Below are 18,366 nucleotides of genomic sequence, written 5' to 3'. Positions count from 1 at the left end.
TTTCCATAGGTAAATAAATGATCAACATGTCATAAAAAAATAAGAATTAGGGATAATTTCGAGCCTTGGGGTAAAAGTGTAAATATGAAAAAGTTTAGGGCAAAATCATAATTTTGCCAAAGTTAGAGTTAAGGACTGTTTTGATAAATGTGAATATTAAATAAGTTAAATTTGCTATTATAGATCAAGAAGAATGAAATTTGGGGTTAGACCGAGGAAAGAAAAAGGTTAAGGACTAAATCAAAATATTTGATCATATTTTGTATCGAGGTAAGTTTGCGGTAAATAAATGCAATGTTTTATTATTTATAATTAATGATGTTATTTTTCAGCATCTGTATATTTATTTTGTAAATTTATTCCTTGATGATTCAAGCAAGAATTGACGGAGAAACGATACTTAAAAGTTCCGATTGAACCTTAGAAATGTGTAGGATACAAATGTCATGATATTAGGGTTTCAGGACACCAAGTAAGACCATGCCAAGGCATGGCATCGGTGAGTTTTACAAGGCAAGGAAACCATGTAAGACCATGTCAAGACATGGCATTGATAAACTACGATAAGGCAAAGATCCCATGTAAGACCATGCCAAGGCATGGCAATGGTGAGTTCATAAGGCAAGGATACCACGTAAGACCATGTCAAGACATGGAAATGGTAAGTTTAAAAAGGAAAGGTGGTGTATCCTTAGTATTCCAAGTGGTTCAACGAAAAATTCAAAGAGTGTACCAAAGGGAAGGTAAGATAAGTCCATGCTCGAAAGGTTTAGGTTATCTTGATAATTCATTTAGAATGTTGTTATTTATTTACATTCAAACTTACTAAGATTTATGCGTATTCCCTTTCTTTTCTCTCTTTTTTATAGTATCGCAAAAGCCAACTCGAAAAATCGTAAGGACGTCGGAGATCGCCTCACACTATCAACGAGTTATCTCTATATTTTGTGACTAGAAATACTTTAAGTTGTGGCATGTATAGGGACTTGGCTATTGTGTGTGTATGTCCTTATGATATGATTAAAGAATGGCATGTGAATACTTGGTAATGATTAGCTCATGATATAGCTAAATAAGAACATGTTTGGTATTATGTATGCCTAAATGAGGTTTGATGCAAAGAAACTATGAAAGAGTAAGAGTTGGTCATGGAATAGTTAGGAAACAGCAGCAGTGACATGGTTTTGAAAAATCACTAAAAATTGTAGAAATGGAATTAAATGGTGAATAAGATATAGAATTAAATCTTATTGAGTTTATGAGCAAGCAAAGGAAGTCTATATTCTGAGATATTTAAATTTCTGTAAGACTGGTTCAGAGTGACTTCGTGATCCCCTATTCAAACTTTGGAAAATCACTAGAAATTGTACAAAAAGAATTATAAGTCAAAGTTTATATTTCTAGATTCCTTAGTGAATTTATTTTTATTAGAAACAAACAGAAACATTATCTGATTTCTTTATAATGAGATAATCAATTTTTAGTGAAGAGGTCAGGTCCACTAGACTGCAAAATAGGGGAAAATTTAATGAATAAACTTTACTAATTGGCCAAACCAAAAAATTTGGAAACATTATGGTAAGAATATATATGAGTCTAGTTTTAGTGAAAATTTACAGATTTAAATTTTGAGTTTCATAACTTGAGTTATAATTAATTTAGTGATTGTTACACAGATGGACAGTTTTATTATGAATAGTGAAATAAATTGTTTTGATTTGTGTAAGTAATCGGAAAATTGTTAATGTTCTCGGTTTGGTCCCGAACTGTTCCAATTGCACTTTTAGGGCTTGGAGGGATCTTTTTTGGGATTTATTGGATGAATGTGATCGAATTAATATTTTTTTAAAAGGTAATTTTTTTATGCCCCGAACAAGTAAGATAAGTATGGTAACGCCTCGTGCTCGACTCTGGCGACAGTCTCGGGTAAGGGGTGTTACAGTAAGGGGAAGAGTGTATGACTGTGTGATATGTGGTATTATACCACCATTCGACTAAAGGTAAATTGACCTAGTCACTAGGTCTCTCACATGTCGTGCACCATAAATAGCCTTCCAAACATCTATTTATTACCTCTGTTTGACCATCCATTTATGGGTGGTATGCAATGGAGAGATGCAAGTTGGTCCCCATATGTTGAAACAAATCCTACCAAAAGGTACTAATGAAAATTTTGTCTCGGTCAGACACAATAGACTCAAGGGCTCCTTGTAGTTTGTAAATGTGACAAAGAAATTCTTGGGGAATAATGACTGCAGTGAATGGGTGAGCTAGTGATATGAAGTGTCCATACTTAGTCAGTCGGTCAATCACGACCAATATTGTGTTCTTCCCTTTGGATGTTGGAAATCCCTCAATGAAGTCCATGCTAATGGTAGACCAAGCCCAATCAGGGATAGGCAAAGGCTGAAGGAGACCAGAGGAGGTTGCAAGGTCTGCTTTGCATCTTTGGCAAGTTAAACATTCCTGCACCCAGTTTTTAACATCCTTAGATAGACCCTTTCAGTAAAGTAAATTGGAGATGTGGTGCCGTGTGGCACGTATTCCAGAGTGGCCCCCCAATGGACTATCATGGAAATAGTGGAAAAGATCGCTCCTAAGATCTATATTACTACCAACAACCACCTTTCCCTTTATTCACAATAATGTTCCATTCCAGCTATATTTAGAGTGAGCATGGGGTTGCTATTGTAGCTCATGAATTAATTGTTGTAGTTGTTGGGTCACCAAGACCCCCTGTGGCATAGAGAAAAATTATTTCGATGATCCAAACCAAGAACCCATGCAAAAGGAACAAATCAGAAAGAAAAGGTTTGAAAAATATACATTTCGTACTCTGAAAAATAGGAAGGAACCACTACTGTTTTAATCCCCTTTGAACACTATTCATCCAAAGCTACAATAGAATCCTCTCGACCTCTACGTAGTCCACCTTATTGCGAATGAACGTACAAAAACTCTCACTTAACATTTCAGTGAGTTTTTTTCTGAAAAAAAAATGCAGTTGCTAGACCTAGGTTCTTTTCTTTTTGTAGTGAATGTTAGTTAAACACTCTTCTACACCTTAGGGTTTTATTTTATGATTCCTTTCTTATTATTTTATATTCCTTAAATAATAAAATGGAATCCCCTTTTTGGTGCCATAATATATGAAAATATCACAGTGTAATATCCTTTCCAAAAGGATATTAATTTCCATATATATATATTATGTTTGACCGAAGTTAATTATTATAATACTTTATTTTAATAAATTCAATAAACAAATCATAATTAATATTTTATATGAATCAAATTCATACATTTATTTTAATTATGTTCTCTATTATTGTACAACAAATTTGTACATATATTGTGTTTATTATTTAACTGTCAAATTAAATTAATTTAATAATTAATATAATTCTCATGATGATTAAATTTAATACCAACTGTGTTTAGATTTTGTTTGTTTCAACCATAGGGTGTGACCCTGAAGGATCTTGTAACATTGGTAGTAATACTAGAACACTTCTAACGTTACAAGCAATGAGTGGCATCTAGCAATGATCATCGCTACCCAAGTTACAAGAAGTCGTGGTTCAACATAACCTTTCCGTGATAAATTTTCATGTATTATATCCTTTTGTCTTTTTTATCTCGATTGGACACAAGTCATGGAATAGTCACACTTGTAAAGTCCAATCTCACGTTTCTTGATACTCGAAGTGGACTATAATAAACAAATAAGTGTAATATCCCATATTAACTTACTTAAGCATGGTCATACATTTCTAGTCTCACTTCATCAAGTGGCCTAAAATATTTCTCCCATTATGTAGGAGGGATAAATCCTATCTTGATCAATCATATCCCACTACATAGATTGTGACATACCAACATCAGTCTTTATAGTGCAACCTTTTACAATAGAAGTTTGACTATATCAAAAAATATGACTCACTGTGTTGGGACAATGGTGATTTAAATTCTATGGATCATATACATAGTTATCGCTATGAGTAATGTTGTGACTATTATATAATAATCCAAGAAACATACTCATAGTAGGTCAGTCCAATATGCCGCTCTCTAACATATACTCATGTATTGATTTTGACATCCCTATGTCAATGAAAAATTGTTATCCAAGCCCACAATAATACTCGACTAATGAACTTTTAAGAATAATCATATTCTTATCAGGACATTATTATAAAAATAATACATTGAAAAGAAACTGAAATAATAATGACAATGCCTTATGTTAATAAACGAGGTAAAACAAGTATGTTAGTACAATCATCTCATGATTGGTCTTTGGGTATACTCAAACAATATTCCATTAGTACTAATACTAATCACTCATATATCTAATACCAAGTGACTTAGTGTGATGATCATGCTTTCGCTGTGTCAGAGGCTTTGTCAATGGATCAACAATGTTATCATTTATTGGTACTCTGCAAATTTCCACATCTCCTCGATCAATGCTTTCTTGAATGAGATGAAAGCGCCTAAGTATATGTTTGGATCACTAGTGAGATATGGGTTCCTTTGCCTGTGCAATGGCTCTATTGTTTTCACAATGAAGTTCTATAGCATTTGATATGCTAAGCACAACCCCTAGTTCAGTATGAACTTCTTAATCCAAACAAGCCTCTTTTGTAGCTTCACTAGCTGCAATATACTCAGCCACTATTGTAGAATCAACAATTGTACCTTGCTTTGAACTTTTCTAGCTCACAGCGCCACTATTAAGGCAAAACAAAAAACCTGATTGCACTCGTGAATCATCCTTGTCGGTTTGGAAGCTAGCATTAGTGTAACCTTTTACACTTAGCTCTTTCTCACCTCCATATATAAGGAATCTATTCTTAGTCCTTCTCAAGTACTTAAGGATATTTTCAACTACTACTCAATGACCTTTACCAGGATCTACTTAATACCGACTTATCATGTTTAAGCATACGATACATTTGGATGAGTACTTAACATGGCATACATGATAGACCCAATAGTCGAAGAATATGGAATCTTACTCATTCACTCTCTCTTTTTTGGAGTTGAAGGACACATTTCCTTTGAAAGTGATATACCATGTCTTATAGGTAAGAATCCTTTCTTAGATTCTTTTATACTGAACATTTTCAGTACTTTATCAATGTATGCACTTTAACTTAAACCTACGAGTCGCCTTAATCTATCTCTATAGATTTTGACTCCTAAATTGTTGGTGGCCTCACCTAAGTCCTTAATAGAAAAACAATGTCCTAGCCAAGTCTTAACAGACTGTAGGGTAGGTATGTCATTCCCTATGATAAGTATGTCACCTATATACATTACTAATGTGCGTGATAAGTTTTATATGTATGATTGATTGTACTTGAAAGCTAACTATTATCACGATAAAGGCAAGCGCACCTATCGAACAGTAGTATAGCTTATAGCAAGATCGGAATGTCGAACCCATAGGAACTAAAGTATTAACCTTCTTTTTATTATCTAGCCTAAAAATAAGGGGATTTGCTTTATCTAAACTAATTAACTAAACTAAGAATGCACAGGAAGTAAATTGGGGAAATACTTTTGGGAAAACTGATTGATTTAGACAATACCCAAGGAAGAATCCACTTAGACTTCACTTGTTATTTGACTCTGAACTAGACGATTTATTCATTTGACTCGATCCGTAGAATTCCCTAATTTATATTATTATCTCTCTCAAGACTAACAACGTCAACCCTAGGTTGATTAATTGAAATATCTTTCTAGTTAAAACCCCTAGTGTTGCATTAACTCGATCTATAGATTCCCTTATTAGGTTTGACCTTAATCCTTCATATTTATGTCGCCCTATATCTAAGGGTGCAATCAACTCTGCTTAATTATGCTAGATCTACTCTTAGACAGGGATTACTGCTCCTCTGAATAAGCACTTAATACTTGAATTAATATCCTGGAATATTAAAGCAAGAATTAAGAACACATGATTAAGAACAAATCAAGCATTTATCATATAATTCAGAAAATAGCAACAAGATCTGCCTTAGGTTTCATCCCCCTTAGGTATTTAGGGGATTTAGTTCATATGTGTAAAAGAAAACATCTCAGAAGAATAATAATAACAAAACATAAATAAACTCAAAATCCACTGAAGGAAATTGAAGGGAGATCTTCAGTCTTGAAGGAGAATCCGGCTTCTGAGATGGATCAATCGGCTTTATTCGAGTAATTCCTTACCTCCCCCTTCGTGTGTTCTTCTAAGTGTCTCATTGGGTGTTTATATAGGCTTTAGAATGCTTCAAAACCCTCAAAAGTGGCCTTTTTCAAGTAGAACTAGACTTGGGCTCGAGAGGGACACGACTGTGTGCCACGCCCGTGTGGGGTGGCTTAGCCGTGTTAAAGTCTTCTAAATAGGCACGGGCTTGTGGTCTACCCGTGTGAGGAAGTCCAAGCCGTGTTGATTTCCCATGTTGACCCATTTTCTCCGTTTTTGGCCCGTTTCTCGCTCTTTTTGCTCTCCTATGCTCACCTAAGTATAAAATATGAAATTAAAGGATTAAGAGCATCAAATTCAGAAATCTAATGATAATTCATCCAAAAATGTGCTAAGTATGGGATAAAAATATGTATAAATTACGACTTATCAAATACCCCCACACTTAAGCGTTTGCTTGTCCTCAAGCAAAATCCTCAATTCAAAATTAAGAATTCATTTTTCTCAACTTATAATTCCTATCAATAATATCTTAAAATAATCCATAAGTAATCATACATTGAGAGTTCAACTATAAGAACATCAAAGTTTCAAACATTCCAAGTTGAGCATTTTATCACGAAAAAATAGGTGTCTCCCCTCATCTAAATAATCGCCTTTGCTTCAAAATACTACAGAGTTTAACATCCTCACTAAAGATTCACTCAAATCACTCGAGGTGTTTAAGGACAACAAATTTAGCACTCAACAATATCCTCATATGTTTGATTCAGGTAAAATTTCGAGGATGAAATTTCTTTAAGAAGGGTAGAGTTGTAACGCCCGAATTTTTGGGTTTTCTGTGTTTCTGTGATTTTTAAAATTTGTGTGTTCTGGGTGGTGAAAATATATATTTTAGTAGGTTAGTGGGCCTTTGGAAGGCCCAAACTTAAGTTAAATCTACAGTAGTCTTCGAAATTTTAATTTTAATTTTATGAATAGGTGATGTAATTGGCGTTTGGGCTTTTAAGAGTAAAGGGGTAAAAGATGACACAAAAAGGAGTGTGGTGTAGTGGCAAAGTGGCGCCACTTAGGGGACAAGGAAGTGACGGCATAGAGGAAGCAAGGGGTCCAAGGTTCAAGTCTTGGCTCTTGTAATATATTTTGGTTTTTCTTTTCAATAAATCTGGAAGCAAGTAGGTGCGCTTTAAAATTTAACGTGTTGGATTTATGACATAAATGAGTTGATGGCCTAGTGGTGGTGGCGTGAGTTGGCATGTGTGAGGACTTTGGTTCAAATCCCTCGGCACGCAAAGGTTGATTATTTTGCTATGTTGGGACGGTAAGAGTTGGTGTTGGTTTTAAACTCTGGTGATGGAGGGATCCCACATCAGGAAGCTAACATAAGAGTAGATGGAGAGCTAGCTTTAAATAGAGCAAACCATGAGGAGAGTAGGCATACCCTTCTTGGTTGATCCCTTTCGCTTTGTGACGTGTTCGTTTGGGTTGGGCGTCAGCTAAGAGTGTTTGGAGCATGGATTAACTGCAGTCTCCTAACAGGTGTGTATTTCTCATTACTCTAGCAGTAGGACGGCTATTTCGGGTCGCGATAGGCTGAAATGGGCCATGTGGTCCCAATGGGTCCGTAGGCCTAAGTGGATAAGTTGTAGAATTACCGAAATACCCTTGTAGGATAGAATTACCGAAATACCCTTGTAGGGTAGAATTACCGAAATACCCCTATAGGGTAGAATTACCGAGATACCCTTGTGGGGTAAAATTACCATTTTGCCCCTCGTGCGTAAATGACGAACTTGTGTGATGATTGGGTTAGTTGACATGGATTTATGTTAGTTATCATTAATTCGTAAGTCTAATGTGTTAGTGACCGATTATAGGATTATCGCTTGGGAGATATCGTCATCAATCGTCATCAACCTGGTGTGTAAACGACACCCTCCCTTAGACTGAATCGGTAAAAGCCGAAATACCGAAACGTTGGTATTTTATGAACTCGCGAGCGTGCAAGCGCTCGTGAGACAGTTGTTAATGAATATGGTGCATTTGGATGATTAGAGTGCAGAGTGTGCATTTTCGTGCACAACGGTATTTTTGGGCTTAATGGGCCAAAAACGGGCCAATGGACCAACGGGCCCACTTTAGTAAAAAGACGAGGTAAGTACTTCTGATTACTTGGTAAACGTTAGAATGAGCATGAAACCTTAGCAATAGGTAATAATTACTGAAATACCCTTATGCATGCAAAATTACGATTTTAGCCCTAGGGTTATTTTTTTCTGAAAAGCATGATGTTTTGTTTCGGTATACGTATGCCATGACATATTATTTCTGTTGCATGGGACATGGGTTTATATTGATGGAGGAAGCGTTACGCGACCTCATTTGCAATCTGGTGGCCTCACCACATATATCTCTTCTGGTGACTTTGTCACAATATCTGGCAGCCTCGCTGCAATCTGGTGGCTTCGCCACATATATATATATATATCTGTTCTAGTGGCCTAGTCACAATATCTGTATCTGGTGACTTCGTCACAATATCTGGCAGCTTCGCTGCAATTTCTGTGGTGTGTAGCGGTTGGGTGGGTCGAGTAGTCTCCCCACATGGTGTAAGGCTGGTACGGGGGTGTTATGGATGGATCTGGGTTGGGATTTCTGCATTCATGATATATTTGTTCTGTATTTGCTATGGGCCTATGGGTTTCATTCTGATATCTGTACTGGGCCAAGGCCCAGATAAGTCTGACTTTGAGGTTTGATCTGTTTTGGGCTATGGTTGGGTTATGTTACACACTGAGTTTACCGAACTCACCCTTTATTTTCATCTCTGCAGGAAATCCCCAACCATAGTGGGCTTGGAGCTGTGAGGGATTCGGAGTGGCCACATCATCTGCAAAGTTGGTTTTCCTAAGTTAGTTTATTTTTATTATTTTATATTCTGATTTAATTTTGGGTTTTAAGTTGTAATAAGGCCACTATTTAAATTTCTTTTTCCGTTATGGTTTTATTTTCTGATTATATTTATACTATGTCAAAACTGCTAGTGTTAGGCTGCGCGGGTTTTCAAAATTAATGAACGTTTTCCAAGACTCAACAAGCACAACAAATGGATAGCCTAAAGATTGATAAACTGGCTTTTCATTCAACCGCTGTTTTTGCAAAGACCACCCCAATCACTTAAACCAATGAATGCTTACTAAGTTGTAAGTCCATGTGACACGTCAGATCTGGCGGTAACGTCTGGGCCGAGTTTGGGGTGTTACAATAGGCTTGCGTGAAAAGCAAATTTCCACCACTATATATTGAGATGATACATCAATCAAAAGGTCTTTAGAGGGTTGTAACGTGGCTTTGGTTAGGGGTGTGGTCACAAGTTGAAAGAGAAGGTTAGAATCGAGATTGAATTGAAAAATTACCTAACTAGAAAAATACTAAAACTGGCAAATTACATTCCTAATTAGATGATCCTAGAATTGAGCTTTTCTTCATGGATAACATCGTTTTAATCGAAGCATTACATAATTTCGTAATATGTTAGACGACAAATCTCTATTGCAGTAACTTTGATTTTTTTTAAGAACAAATCAAGTAACATAGAACTTTGTAACTATCAAAAATAAAACATAGCTAAGCAATTTATTCAAATCAAATCTTGACAAAAATAGGGATCAAATTAATTGAGGGGATTTCAACAAAAATGAGTTATGGGTTAATATTGAGGGTAAATCAACGAATGGCTTGTTAGGCTCAAGGGGGTTCACTAAGGGTTAATTATGAAGGTAGACTTTTATGGAGTGAGTGGGTTAAACCTAAGTGCCTTTATCATCTTGACATATCAAATCAATGGTATGGTCTTGACATGCATAATCGAAGCAAGTTCTAGAATAACAAATCAATATTGACGCACTCATAGCAACAATAAAAGTGAGCATGAAAGAAATAATATATGCTCTAAAGGCTCAAGATCTCACAAAAAATTTTGGCTTTTTGATGTTAATCCTGTGAATTTTGAATTCAAGATAATACCTAAACTTGGGGAAATAACCTAGCAATTTTTTTAATTCTCAAAAATCAACTTATCATGCTTGATTCTCTAATTACTTAAAGTTTAAACAATCAATGCATAAATGCCTATGTTTTAATTCAAGACATATCAATAAAAATATAAATTAATCAAAATTCATTCTAATAGTGATATGAGTGAGTCACATGAGAATAAGACAAAATTCAGGGATTTTTCTGATAATGATATAAATAACCCCCTACACTTAAGATGTACATCATCTTCAATGTACAAAGATAGATTTACTGAAAAATATAGATATAAGATCATAAGATAGGGAGAGAAGTGAAACTTCTTAAATGTTAAATGGAATCCTTGAATTGGAGTCATGGAAAGTAATCGGCTAAGGCAAGGGTGAGATTGGAGGAGGATACTCTGGTGGTGGTAGAGGTTATTAGTCCACAAGTGCTGTGCCAAAAGAATATTATAACTAGTGGTAGCTATGGTCATGGTCGAGCAGGGCATGGTAGTCGTGGAGGACCTTTTCCAGTGGAATTGTTAATTCCTAAGTAATAGTGAGCTTTCGAGCTCTTCATAACTACGATAGAATCAATAACTCTTTAGGAAATATAAAGTAGCATGATTACTCGTAAAGAAATGGCTGAAAACATAAATTGCTTAATATAAATTGGAAAACCTTAAAGATGAAGTAAAAATAGTATTAAAGAGAAATAAAATAAAAAGTAATTTAAAAAGATAAATAAAGATAAAAGTAAAAAAATAATAAATAATAAATAAAAGTCTTCAAAAATCCTCACCACCAGATGGTTCGCGATGTGGAGGTGGCGATGAGATATGAAGGTGCTGACAAATCTGATGTAAGTTTGCATCAATGTGATCAAAGTGCTGAAAACATTACTGCTCAAATCGAGTAAAGCAGCCGCATGAACTGGATGATGAATAGGTGGTGGCTGAGATGGTGGTTCCTTGTGAAGTGGAGGGACATCATCAGTAATGTCTTATGGGTCCTCCATCTAGGTTGACTGGACGAGGCGGTACTGAGGAGGATCAAATAGACATCGTCGCTCAATATCCTCATATGGAGCATATCGAGATGCCCTGTGGGGTCATCTGACCGATGAGGGTGAGGGAGGATGATTGCGCCCCGTGCTGAGGAGATCGAAGTACTACGCTAGGCGAGTCACATAAGGGCTGATGGAAAGGACTCCCTTCCTATGCCGCTCTATCTGATGGTGAATGGCGAGGGCGATAAAATAAGTGATGTCGAATACGTGCCCATTTGCCATGCTCCATAAAAAATAGGCGTCATTAGTGTTGACGACGTCGGTACTCTCTCGGCGTCCTATCAGGGTGTGGGCTAGGATGGCATGTAAGTATCTCAATGGTGCAGCGAGAGTCAATGCCTTAGAGTGGCTAGGGTCATAAGTGGCCGAAGCAGGGACCAGGGCCTTCCAGCAATTTGAAGAAGAATAGTGGATGTGGCGGTAGAGACTGCCGAAGTCGTCGTCGTCCATGAACTCCTCCGTATATAGTCCTAAATTGGCGAACTAAACTGCCGAGACAGAACTGGACCATTCTGGGATCATCGAACTCTATCATAACGGTTTGAAGGTGGAAGGTTGAATAGAGTTCTAATGTGAGCTCGAGATATGTCGGCTTGACGATCTCGAAAAAGAGCCCCCATGGGTCAGTAATCAGGAGAGCCCGGACTGTGTCAGCAAGTTGGATCTGCTCTAGAGCGGTCCAATCAATACATCGGCCTACACTGATGGGTCTCGCACGGAGTATCTGAAAAATTTTCTCTTGGGGTCCCAAGGGAAACTGTAGGAAGGGGTGGTGCACTTCGGCAGATGCGCTTGCTGATGTGGCTCCAGGTCCCTTTCATTTTTTTGAAGTAGGGACGACAATTTTCTTACCACGTGGATTTGACATAGTATACCTACAAGAAGAATGGTTATCATGTCTTAATGAATGGAGAAGATAACATATGCTAAAAAATCCAAAAAGAATTAACCATAATATAATTAAACTAACAAATTCAACCAAAAACTAATGACACTAACAAGACTCAAACAAAAGCAATCGAACTTCTTAACATAAATCAATTGACGACAGAAATTTTATGGCAAATGGCATAGTAATAGCAGGACTAAATTCAACACGAAATAGATGAAAGTAACTAATAATGGTAAGACAATGGTACAAAATACGTGAAATAGGTTCTAAGAATGAGGATTATATGATAACCAATTAATAAACAAAATGTAAGTAATAGGGGAAAATTAAGATCATCATGATAGTGAGCATCAAAAGAAGGTAAAAGAGAATAGAAAACTGATACTAGAGGACTGCTGGCTGGAGGAGCGACGGCGCAATGGTGGGGGTTGTAGTGTGGAGAAAGAGAGAAGAAGGAAGGAATGTGTAGGGAAGGGAGGACAAGAGAGAAGATTTTGATGCGTATGGAGGAAAAGGGAGGAGAAAGGGTGGATTTTAGGGTGATGGTCGGAGCTTAGGTGGTGACGACGGTAGAGAGAGCGGTGGCTAGGGTTAAGGTATTGGGGAAGGGGATGATGAATAGTGGAGGTTTATATAGATATTGGGGCACACGGGTGTCCCCTATTTCAGCCTGTGTTTCATGGTTTTCAAATTCGGGTGCATCTAGAATTCGGCTCACGCCCGTGTTCTTTGGGCGTGTTGGTGTACACGGCCATGTCACACAGTCGTGTCTTACTTTGTTTGCTTCTCCCACGCCCGTGTATATATGTGCACGCCCGTCTTATTTTGACAGTTTCAACCACGGGTGGTGGGCACGAGCGTGTCGCACGCCCATGTTATTTTGACAATTTTGACCACGGGTGGTTGGCACGGGCGTGTCACACGCACGTGTTATTTTGGCAAGATTGCCCACCGCCATGTCGCACAACCGTGGCAACGTATTGAATCCCGTGTTTTGGGAAAAAATTTGCTCTGTTTTCACACGACCTTATCCACGGCCGTGTCGCTGCCCGTGGTATGAGCACAGCCTAAGGCAAGCCCCATGTGCCTGGCTGTGTGGATTTGGAAAACATGTGTTCAAGGACTCAATTAATGATTTAGATGTTAAAAACCAAAATTTAAAAAAAATCAACACCGTTAGTGCTCGAGTTGCCTCCCGAGAAGCGCTTATTTAGAGTCTAAGCTCGACTCTACCTGTGGGTATATTCAGGGAAGTTCGTGGAGCCGTAGCTCCTCTCTATCATCTTTAAAATTCTCAATGATGATATTCGACTGCCAGTCGGTGGTTAGAAATAAAAGATTTCTTCATTTTAGTTGAAAGATCTTGTAAGGCAGAGGAGCTGCTGAAAGGAAAGGATAAAGCTGAAATTGAGATGCAAGATACGAAGAAAAGATAGATGAGCAAGTCGTTTCAGTCTACATCCAAGAGGCCTAGAGAGTTCTCTACGAGATCTAATTTTTCAATAGGGTATTCTAGCCGAAACAGAGGTAAAAGATTTATGGGTTAGAAAGCTCAGACCACTTCAATTGTGAGTGTTGGCAGTATTCAGCCTGATAGACCTAAGTGTCCTCAATGTGGTCGACGTCATCCAGGTTAAAGTCGAGCAACTGAGACTGGTTGTTTCCAATGTGGTGCATCAGATCATTTCATTCGAAAGTGTCCTAAGATGGTTAAAAGAGAAGTAATACCGAATGTAAGATCAGGCAATGCCCCCGTTAGAGGCAGACCTTAGAGAAGTTCGAGAATAGGGGTAGATAGAGGTGCATCTAGAGATTCAGCAGCGAAACTAGATGTTAGAGCACCTGCAAGGACCTATGCTATCCGTGCTCCTGAAGAGGCATCCTCCCTCGATGTAATTACGGGTACATTTTCTCTTCATGATGTTAATGTTATTGCTTTGATTGATCCGGGTTCGACCCATTCCTATGTTTGCATGAAATTGATGCCTAGTATGAACATGTCCATAGAGTCTACGAGATTTGTGATTAAAGTATCGAATCCATTGGGTCAGTATGTATTAGTAGACAAAGTATGTAAAAATTGCCCTTTGATGATTAGAGGTTACTATTTTCCAGCCGATCTCATGCTATTTCCATTTGATGAGTTTGATGTGATTCTTGGTATGGATTGGTTGACTGCGCATGACTTGATAGTAAATTGTGGAAAGAAATTCATTGAGTTGAAATGTGAAAATGGTGAAATTCTTCGGGTTAATTCAGATGAGTTAGATAGTTCAATTGCCATGATTTTTGTTATATCTGCTCATAATTTCATGAGAAAAGGATATGAAGCTTATCTTGCTTTTGTGTTGAATACTAAAGATCTAGAGTTGAAAATTGAATTAGTGCCTATGGTATGTGAGTTTCCTGATGTGTTTCTGGAAGAACTACAAGGTTTGCCTCTTGTCAGAGAAGTTGAGTTTGGTATTGAATTGGTTCCGGGTACAACACCCATTTCTATTGCTCCTTATAGAATGGCTCCAATGGAATTGAGAGAATTGAAAGTTCAGTTGCAGAAACTAACAGAGAAAGGCTTTACAGGACCTAGTTGTTCACCATGGGGTGCACCAGTGCTCTTTGTGAAAAAGAAAGATGGTTCGATGAGATTATGCATAGATTATCGGTAGCTTAACAAGGTGACTATTAAGAACAAGTATCCACTGCCTAGAATTGATGATTTGTTTGATCAATTGAAGGGAGCTACTGCGTTCTCCAAGATAGATTTAAGATCCGGATATTATCAGTTGCGAGTTAAAGAGTCAGATTCTCCGAAAACTACTTTCCGGACTAGGTATGGCCATTATGAGTTCCATGTGATGCCATTTGGCTTGACTAATGCTCCTGCCATTTTCATGGACTTAATGAATCAAATTTTCAGACCTTACTTGGATAAATTTGTAGTTGTGTTCATTAATGATATCTTGATTTATTCTCATGATAAGACTGAGCATTCAGAGAATTTGAGAATAGTTTTACAGACTTTGAGAGATAATCAACTTTATGCCAAGTTTAGAAAAAGTGAGTTTTGGTTACGGGAAGTTGGTTTTCTTGGACATATAGTCTCAGGTGAAGGTCTTAGAGTTGATCCGAGCAACATTTTAGCCATTGTTGATTGGAAGCCTCCCAGGAATGTATCAGAGGTCAGAAGTTTTCTTGGTCTTATCGGTTATTATAGACGATTTGTAGAGGGATTTTCCATGATAGCTACTCCATTGACAAGATTGCTACAGAAAGATGTCAAGTTTGAATGGACTGAAAAGTGTCAACAAAGTTTTGACAAGTTAAAGGCATTGTTGACTAAAGCTCCTATCTTAGTACAACCAGAACCGGATAAAGAGTTTGTGATTTATAGTGATACGTCCTTGAATGGACTAGGCTGTGTACTTATGCAGAAAGGAAAGGTAATTACTTATGCCTCTAGACAACAAAAGCCACACGAGAAAAATTATCCGATACATGATTTAGAACCAGCTACCATTGTATTTGTGTTGAAAATCTGGAGACATCACTTGTATGGTGAGAAGTGTCAAATATTTACTAATCATAAAAGTTTGAAATACTTGATGACTCAGAAATATTTGAACTTGAGGCAAAGAAGATGGCTAGAGTTGATTAAAGATTATGAACTAGTGATTGATTATCACCCGGGTAAGGCAAACGTAGTTGCTAATGCTTTGAGTAGAAAATCTTTATTTGCATTAAGAGCTTTGAACAGTAGTTTAACCTTATCAGATTATGGTTCTATCTTAGCCGAATTAAGAGCTAAGCCAATGTTTCTTGAAGAAATTTGTGAAGTTTAGAAAGATGACAGTGAGTTGCAAGTCAAAAGAGCTCAGTTTGAGTCGGGTATAGAGTCAGATTTTCAGATCAGTTCTGACAGTTGTTTAATGTTTAGAAATCAGATATGTGTTGTAACATCCTGATTTTTGGGTTTTTTGTGATTCTCGAGATTTTGGTAAAGTTTTTTTTAAATTTGATATTTGGTTGTGAAATTCATAATGGGAGTGTGTAAATGGGCTTACGGAAGGCCCATGTGATGGCCAAAACCCGGTAGAATTTTTGAATTTTGGACTTAAGAAGTTAGGGGCTTTGGATAGGTGGCCTTATTAGAAATTGTGGGTAAAAAGTATCACAAAAGAGCCTCTGGTAAAGTGGCTAAGTGACGTCACTAAGGAACTAAAGAGGTTGCGTGTGAGTGGTTGGGGGAAACCTGGGTTCGATTCCTTGTGATGGCAAATGTGGTGTTATTTTTATGCTTTGAGCATGCAGGAGTTGTAGTCGAATGGAACTCTGTGGGAGAGAGTTTGAATCAGTCAAACGGTTGGATTAAGGAGTGATAAGGGGAGAGATTTTAGGGATTTGAGTGGGAGATAGAGTTAGCCGAATAGAGGGGTTAGAGATGGGATTTCGGCAGAGGGGTATTAGGTTAGTATTTTCGGCATCAGGACTTAGGTTGTGCCGTTTTCTTCTTTAGGATTAGTCTTTTCTTTTCTTTTTTCTTCTCTAGTTGAACCTACCATCCTTCCATTCATCATTCCTTTTCTTTTCCAAAACCAGCCCACTACTCCCTTCCGTTCATCTACTACTTCTTTCCTTACCTCCACATCTGCCGAAAAGCCGCAAAAGCCGAAACCAGTGAAGCTAGGTGGTGCCGATTTCTTGTTGACCAGCAACCCTCTTTTTTTTCCCTTCACTTTTTGGTGGCCAATCCCTTTATCTTCTAAGCTTTAAACGGTTCAAGAAGGGAGACTGTGGTAAGTATTCGTATTCTAAATCGATTCAGTAGTAACTGTTGACAAAAGTCGAAACCCCTATAGTTAAGGGAGGTGGCCGATTAGAGATATAAGCCTTATTGGGCTTCTTTATTTGATTTTTATGGTTTGTATAGTGGAATAGTTATGTTGGAGGAGCAGCAATGTGTGGGGTGTCAATTTGGATAAGCTTGGATCATATCGTCAGACCCTGTGAAGGTAAGTGAACTATGGCCATTAGGGGTCTTTGGCCGAATGTGGTAAGGTAGATTCTGGGTTTGATAAGTATGATTTATACACTAAAAGTGGAGGTGGATAATTTTAGGTTGTCGTGGGAGACTTTTTTGGTGAACGTCACAAAACAGGTGTGTAACGAACCCTCTTTCGTAGCTCAAATCGATATATGCCGAAAAGCCAAAATGCCAAAATTCTGGCATTTTGAGGACTCGTAAGCATGTGAATGCTCATAGGTTAGTTGGATTCGCTAAGTTTGATTATCAGGATCGTTGGAACAGGTAAGGGCACGATTTTGTGCACGATGGTGAGATGGGCCCCGAGGGGCTGAAATCAGGCCCAATGGGCTTTCGGGCCCATTTGGGGTAAATTTGATAGAAAATGGAACTTGGATATACTGCTTGTTAAACGAGTGGATCAGATGTAAAATTTGGGTTATGAGGGCTTAAAGGGCTAGATCGGCATTCGTAGGGCCAATTAGGGTTTTGGGCCCAAAAGCCCGAATTTGATAAAGTGCGTTAAAATCATTGTTTAAACACTTGGAGTTATTGATAATTGTTAATGAACATGGAAAACCCTGATATTTTGGTAAAATTATGAAATTACCCTTATAATATGGAAAATGACTATTTTACCCCTAGGTAAAAATGACCATTGTACCCCTAGGGTTTAATTATGAATTTGATGCATGAGATTTTGATATACATGATTTGACATGATATGAACATGATATGTATGATATGCACATGATGTATTCATATATGCATGGGTTGGGTTTTTATGAATGGAGGAAGTGCAAAAGGGCTATGCCCCAGTTTACCGGAAAGGGCTTTGCCCCAGTTATTAAAAGAGGCTACGCCTCCAGTCATATGACAAAGCAGCTATGCTGCCAGTGGAGAGTTTGGTTGGGTGGGTTGAGTTATTCCCCACATGGAGAGCTTGGTTGGTATGGGTGGAGAGTAGCAGTTGGTGGGTTGAGTAGTCTCCCCAAACGGGCTTGCATACATCCATTAATAGTGCATGTGGTATTGATTTGGGCCTATGGGCCATACTGTTTATAGTAAAGGCTTCAGCCCAGTGATATGAATAATGAAAAGGCTTTGGCCCAGTGATATGAGTTATGAAAAGGCTTCGGCCCAGTAATCGTTTAATGAAAGGCTTCT

The sequence above is a fragment of the Gossypium arboreum genome, chromosome 13 (assembly GCF_025698485.1).
Source record: "Gossypium arboreum isolate Shixiya-1 chromosome 13, ASM2569848v2, whole genome shotgun sequence".
Classification (NCBI taxonomy): Eukaryota; Viridiplantae; Streptophyta; class Magnoliopsida; order Malvales; family Malvaceae; genus Gossypium; species Gossypium arboreum.
Note: the sequence above shows the minus strand (reverse complement) of the source record.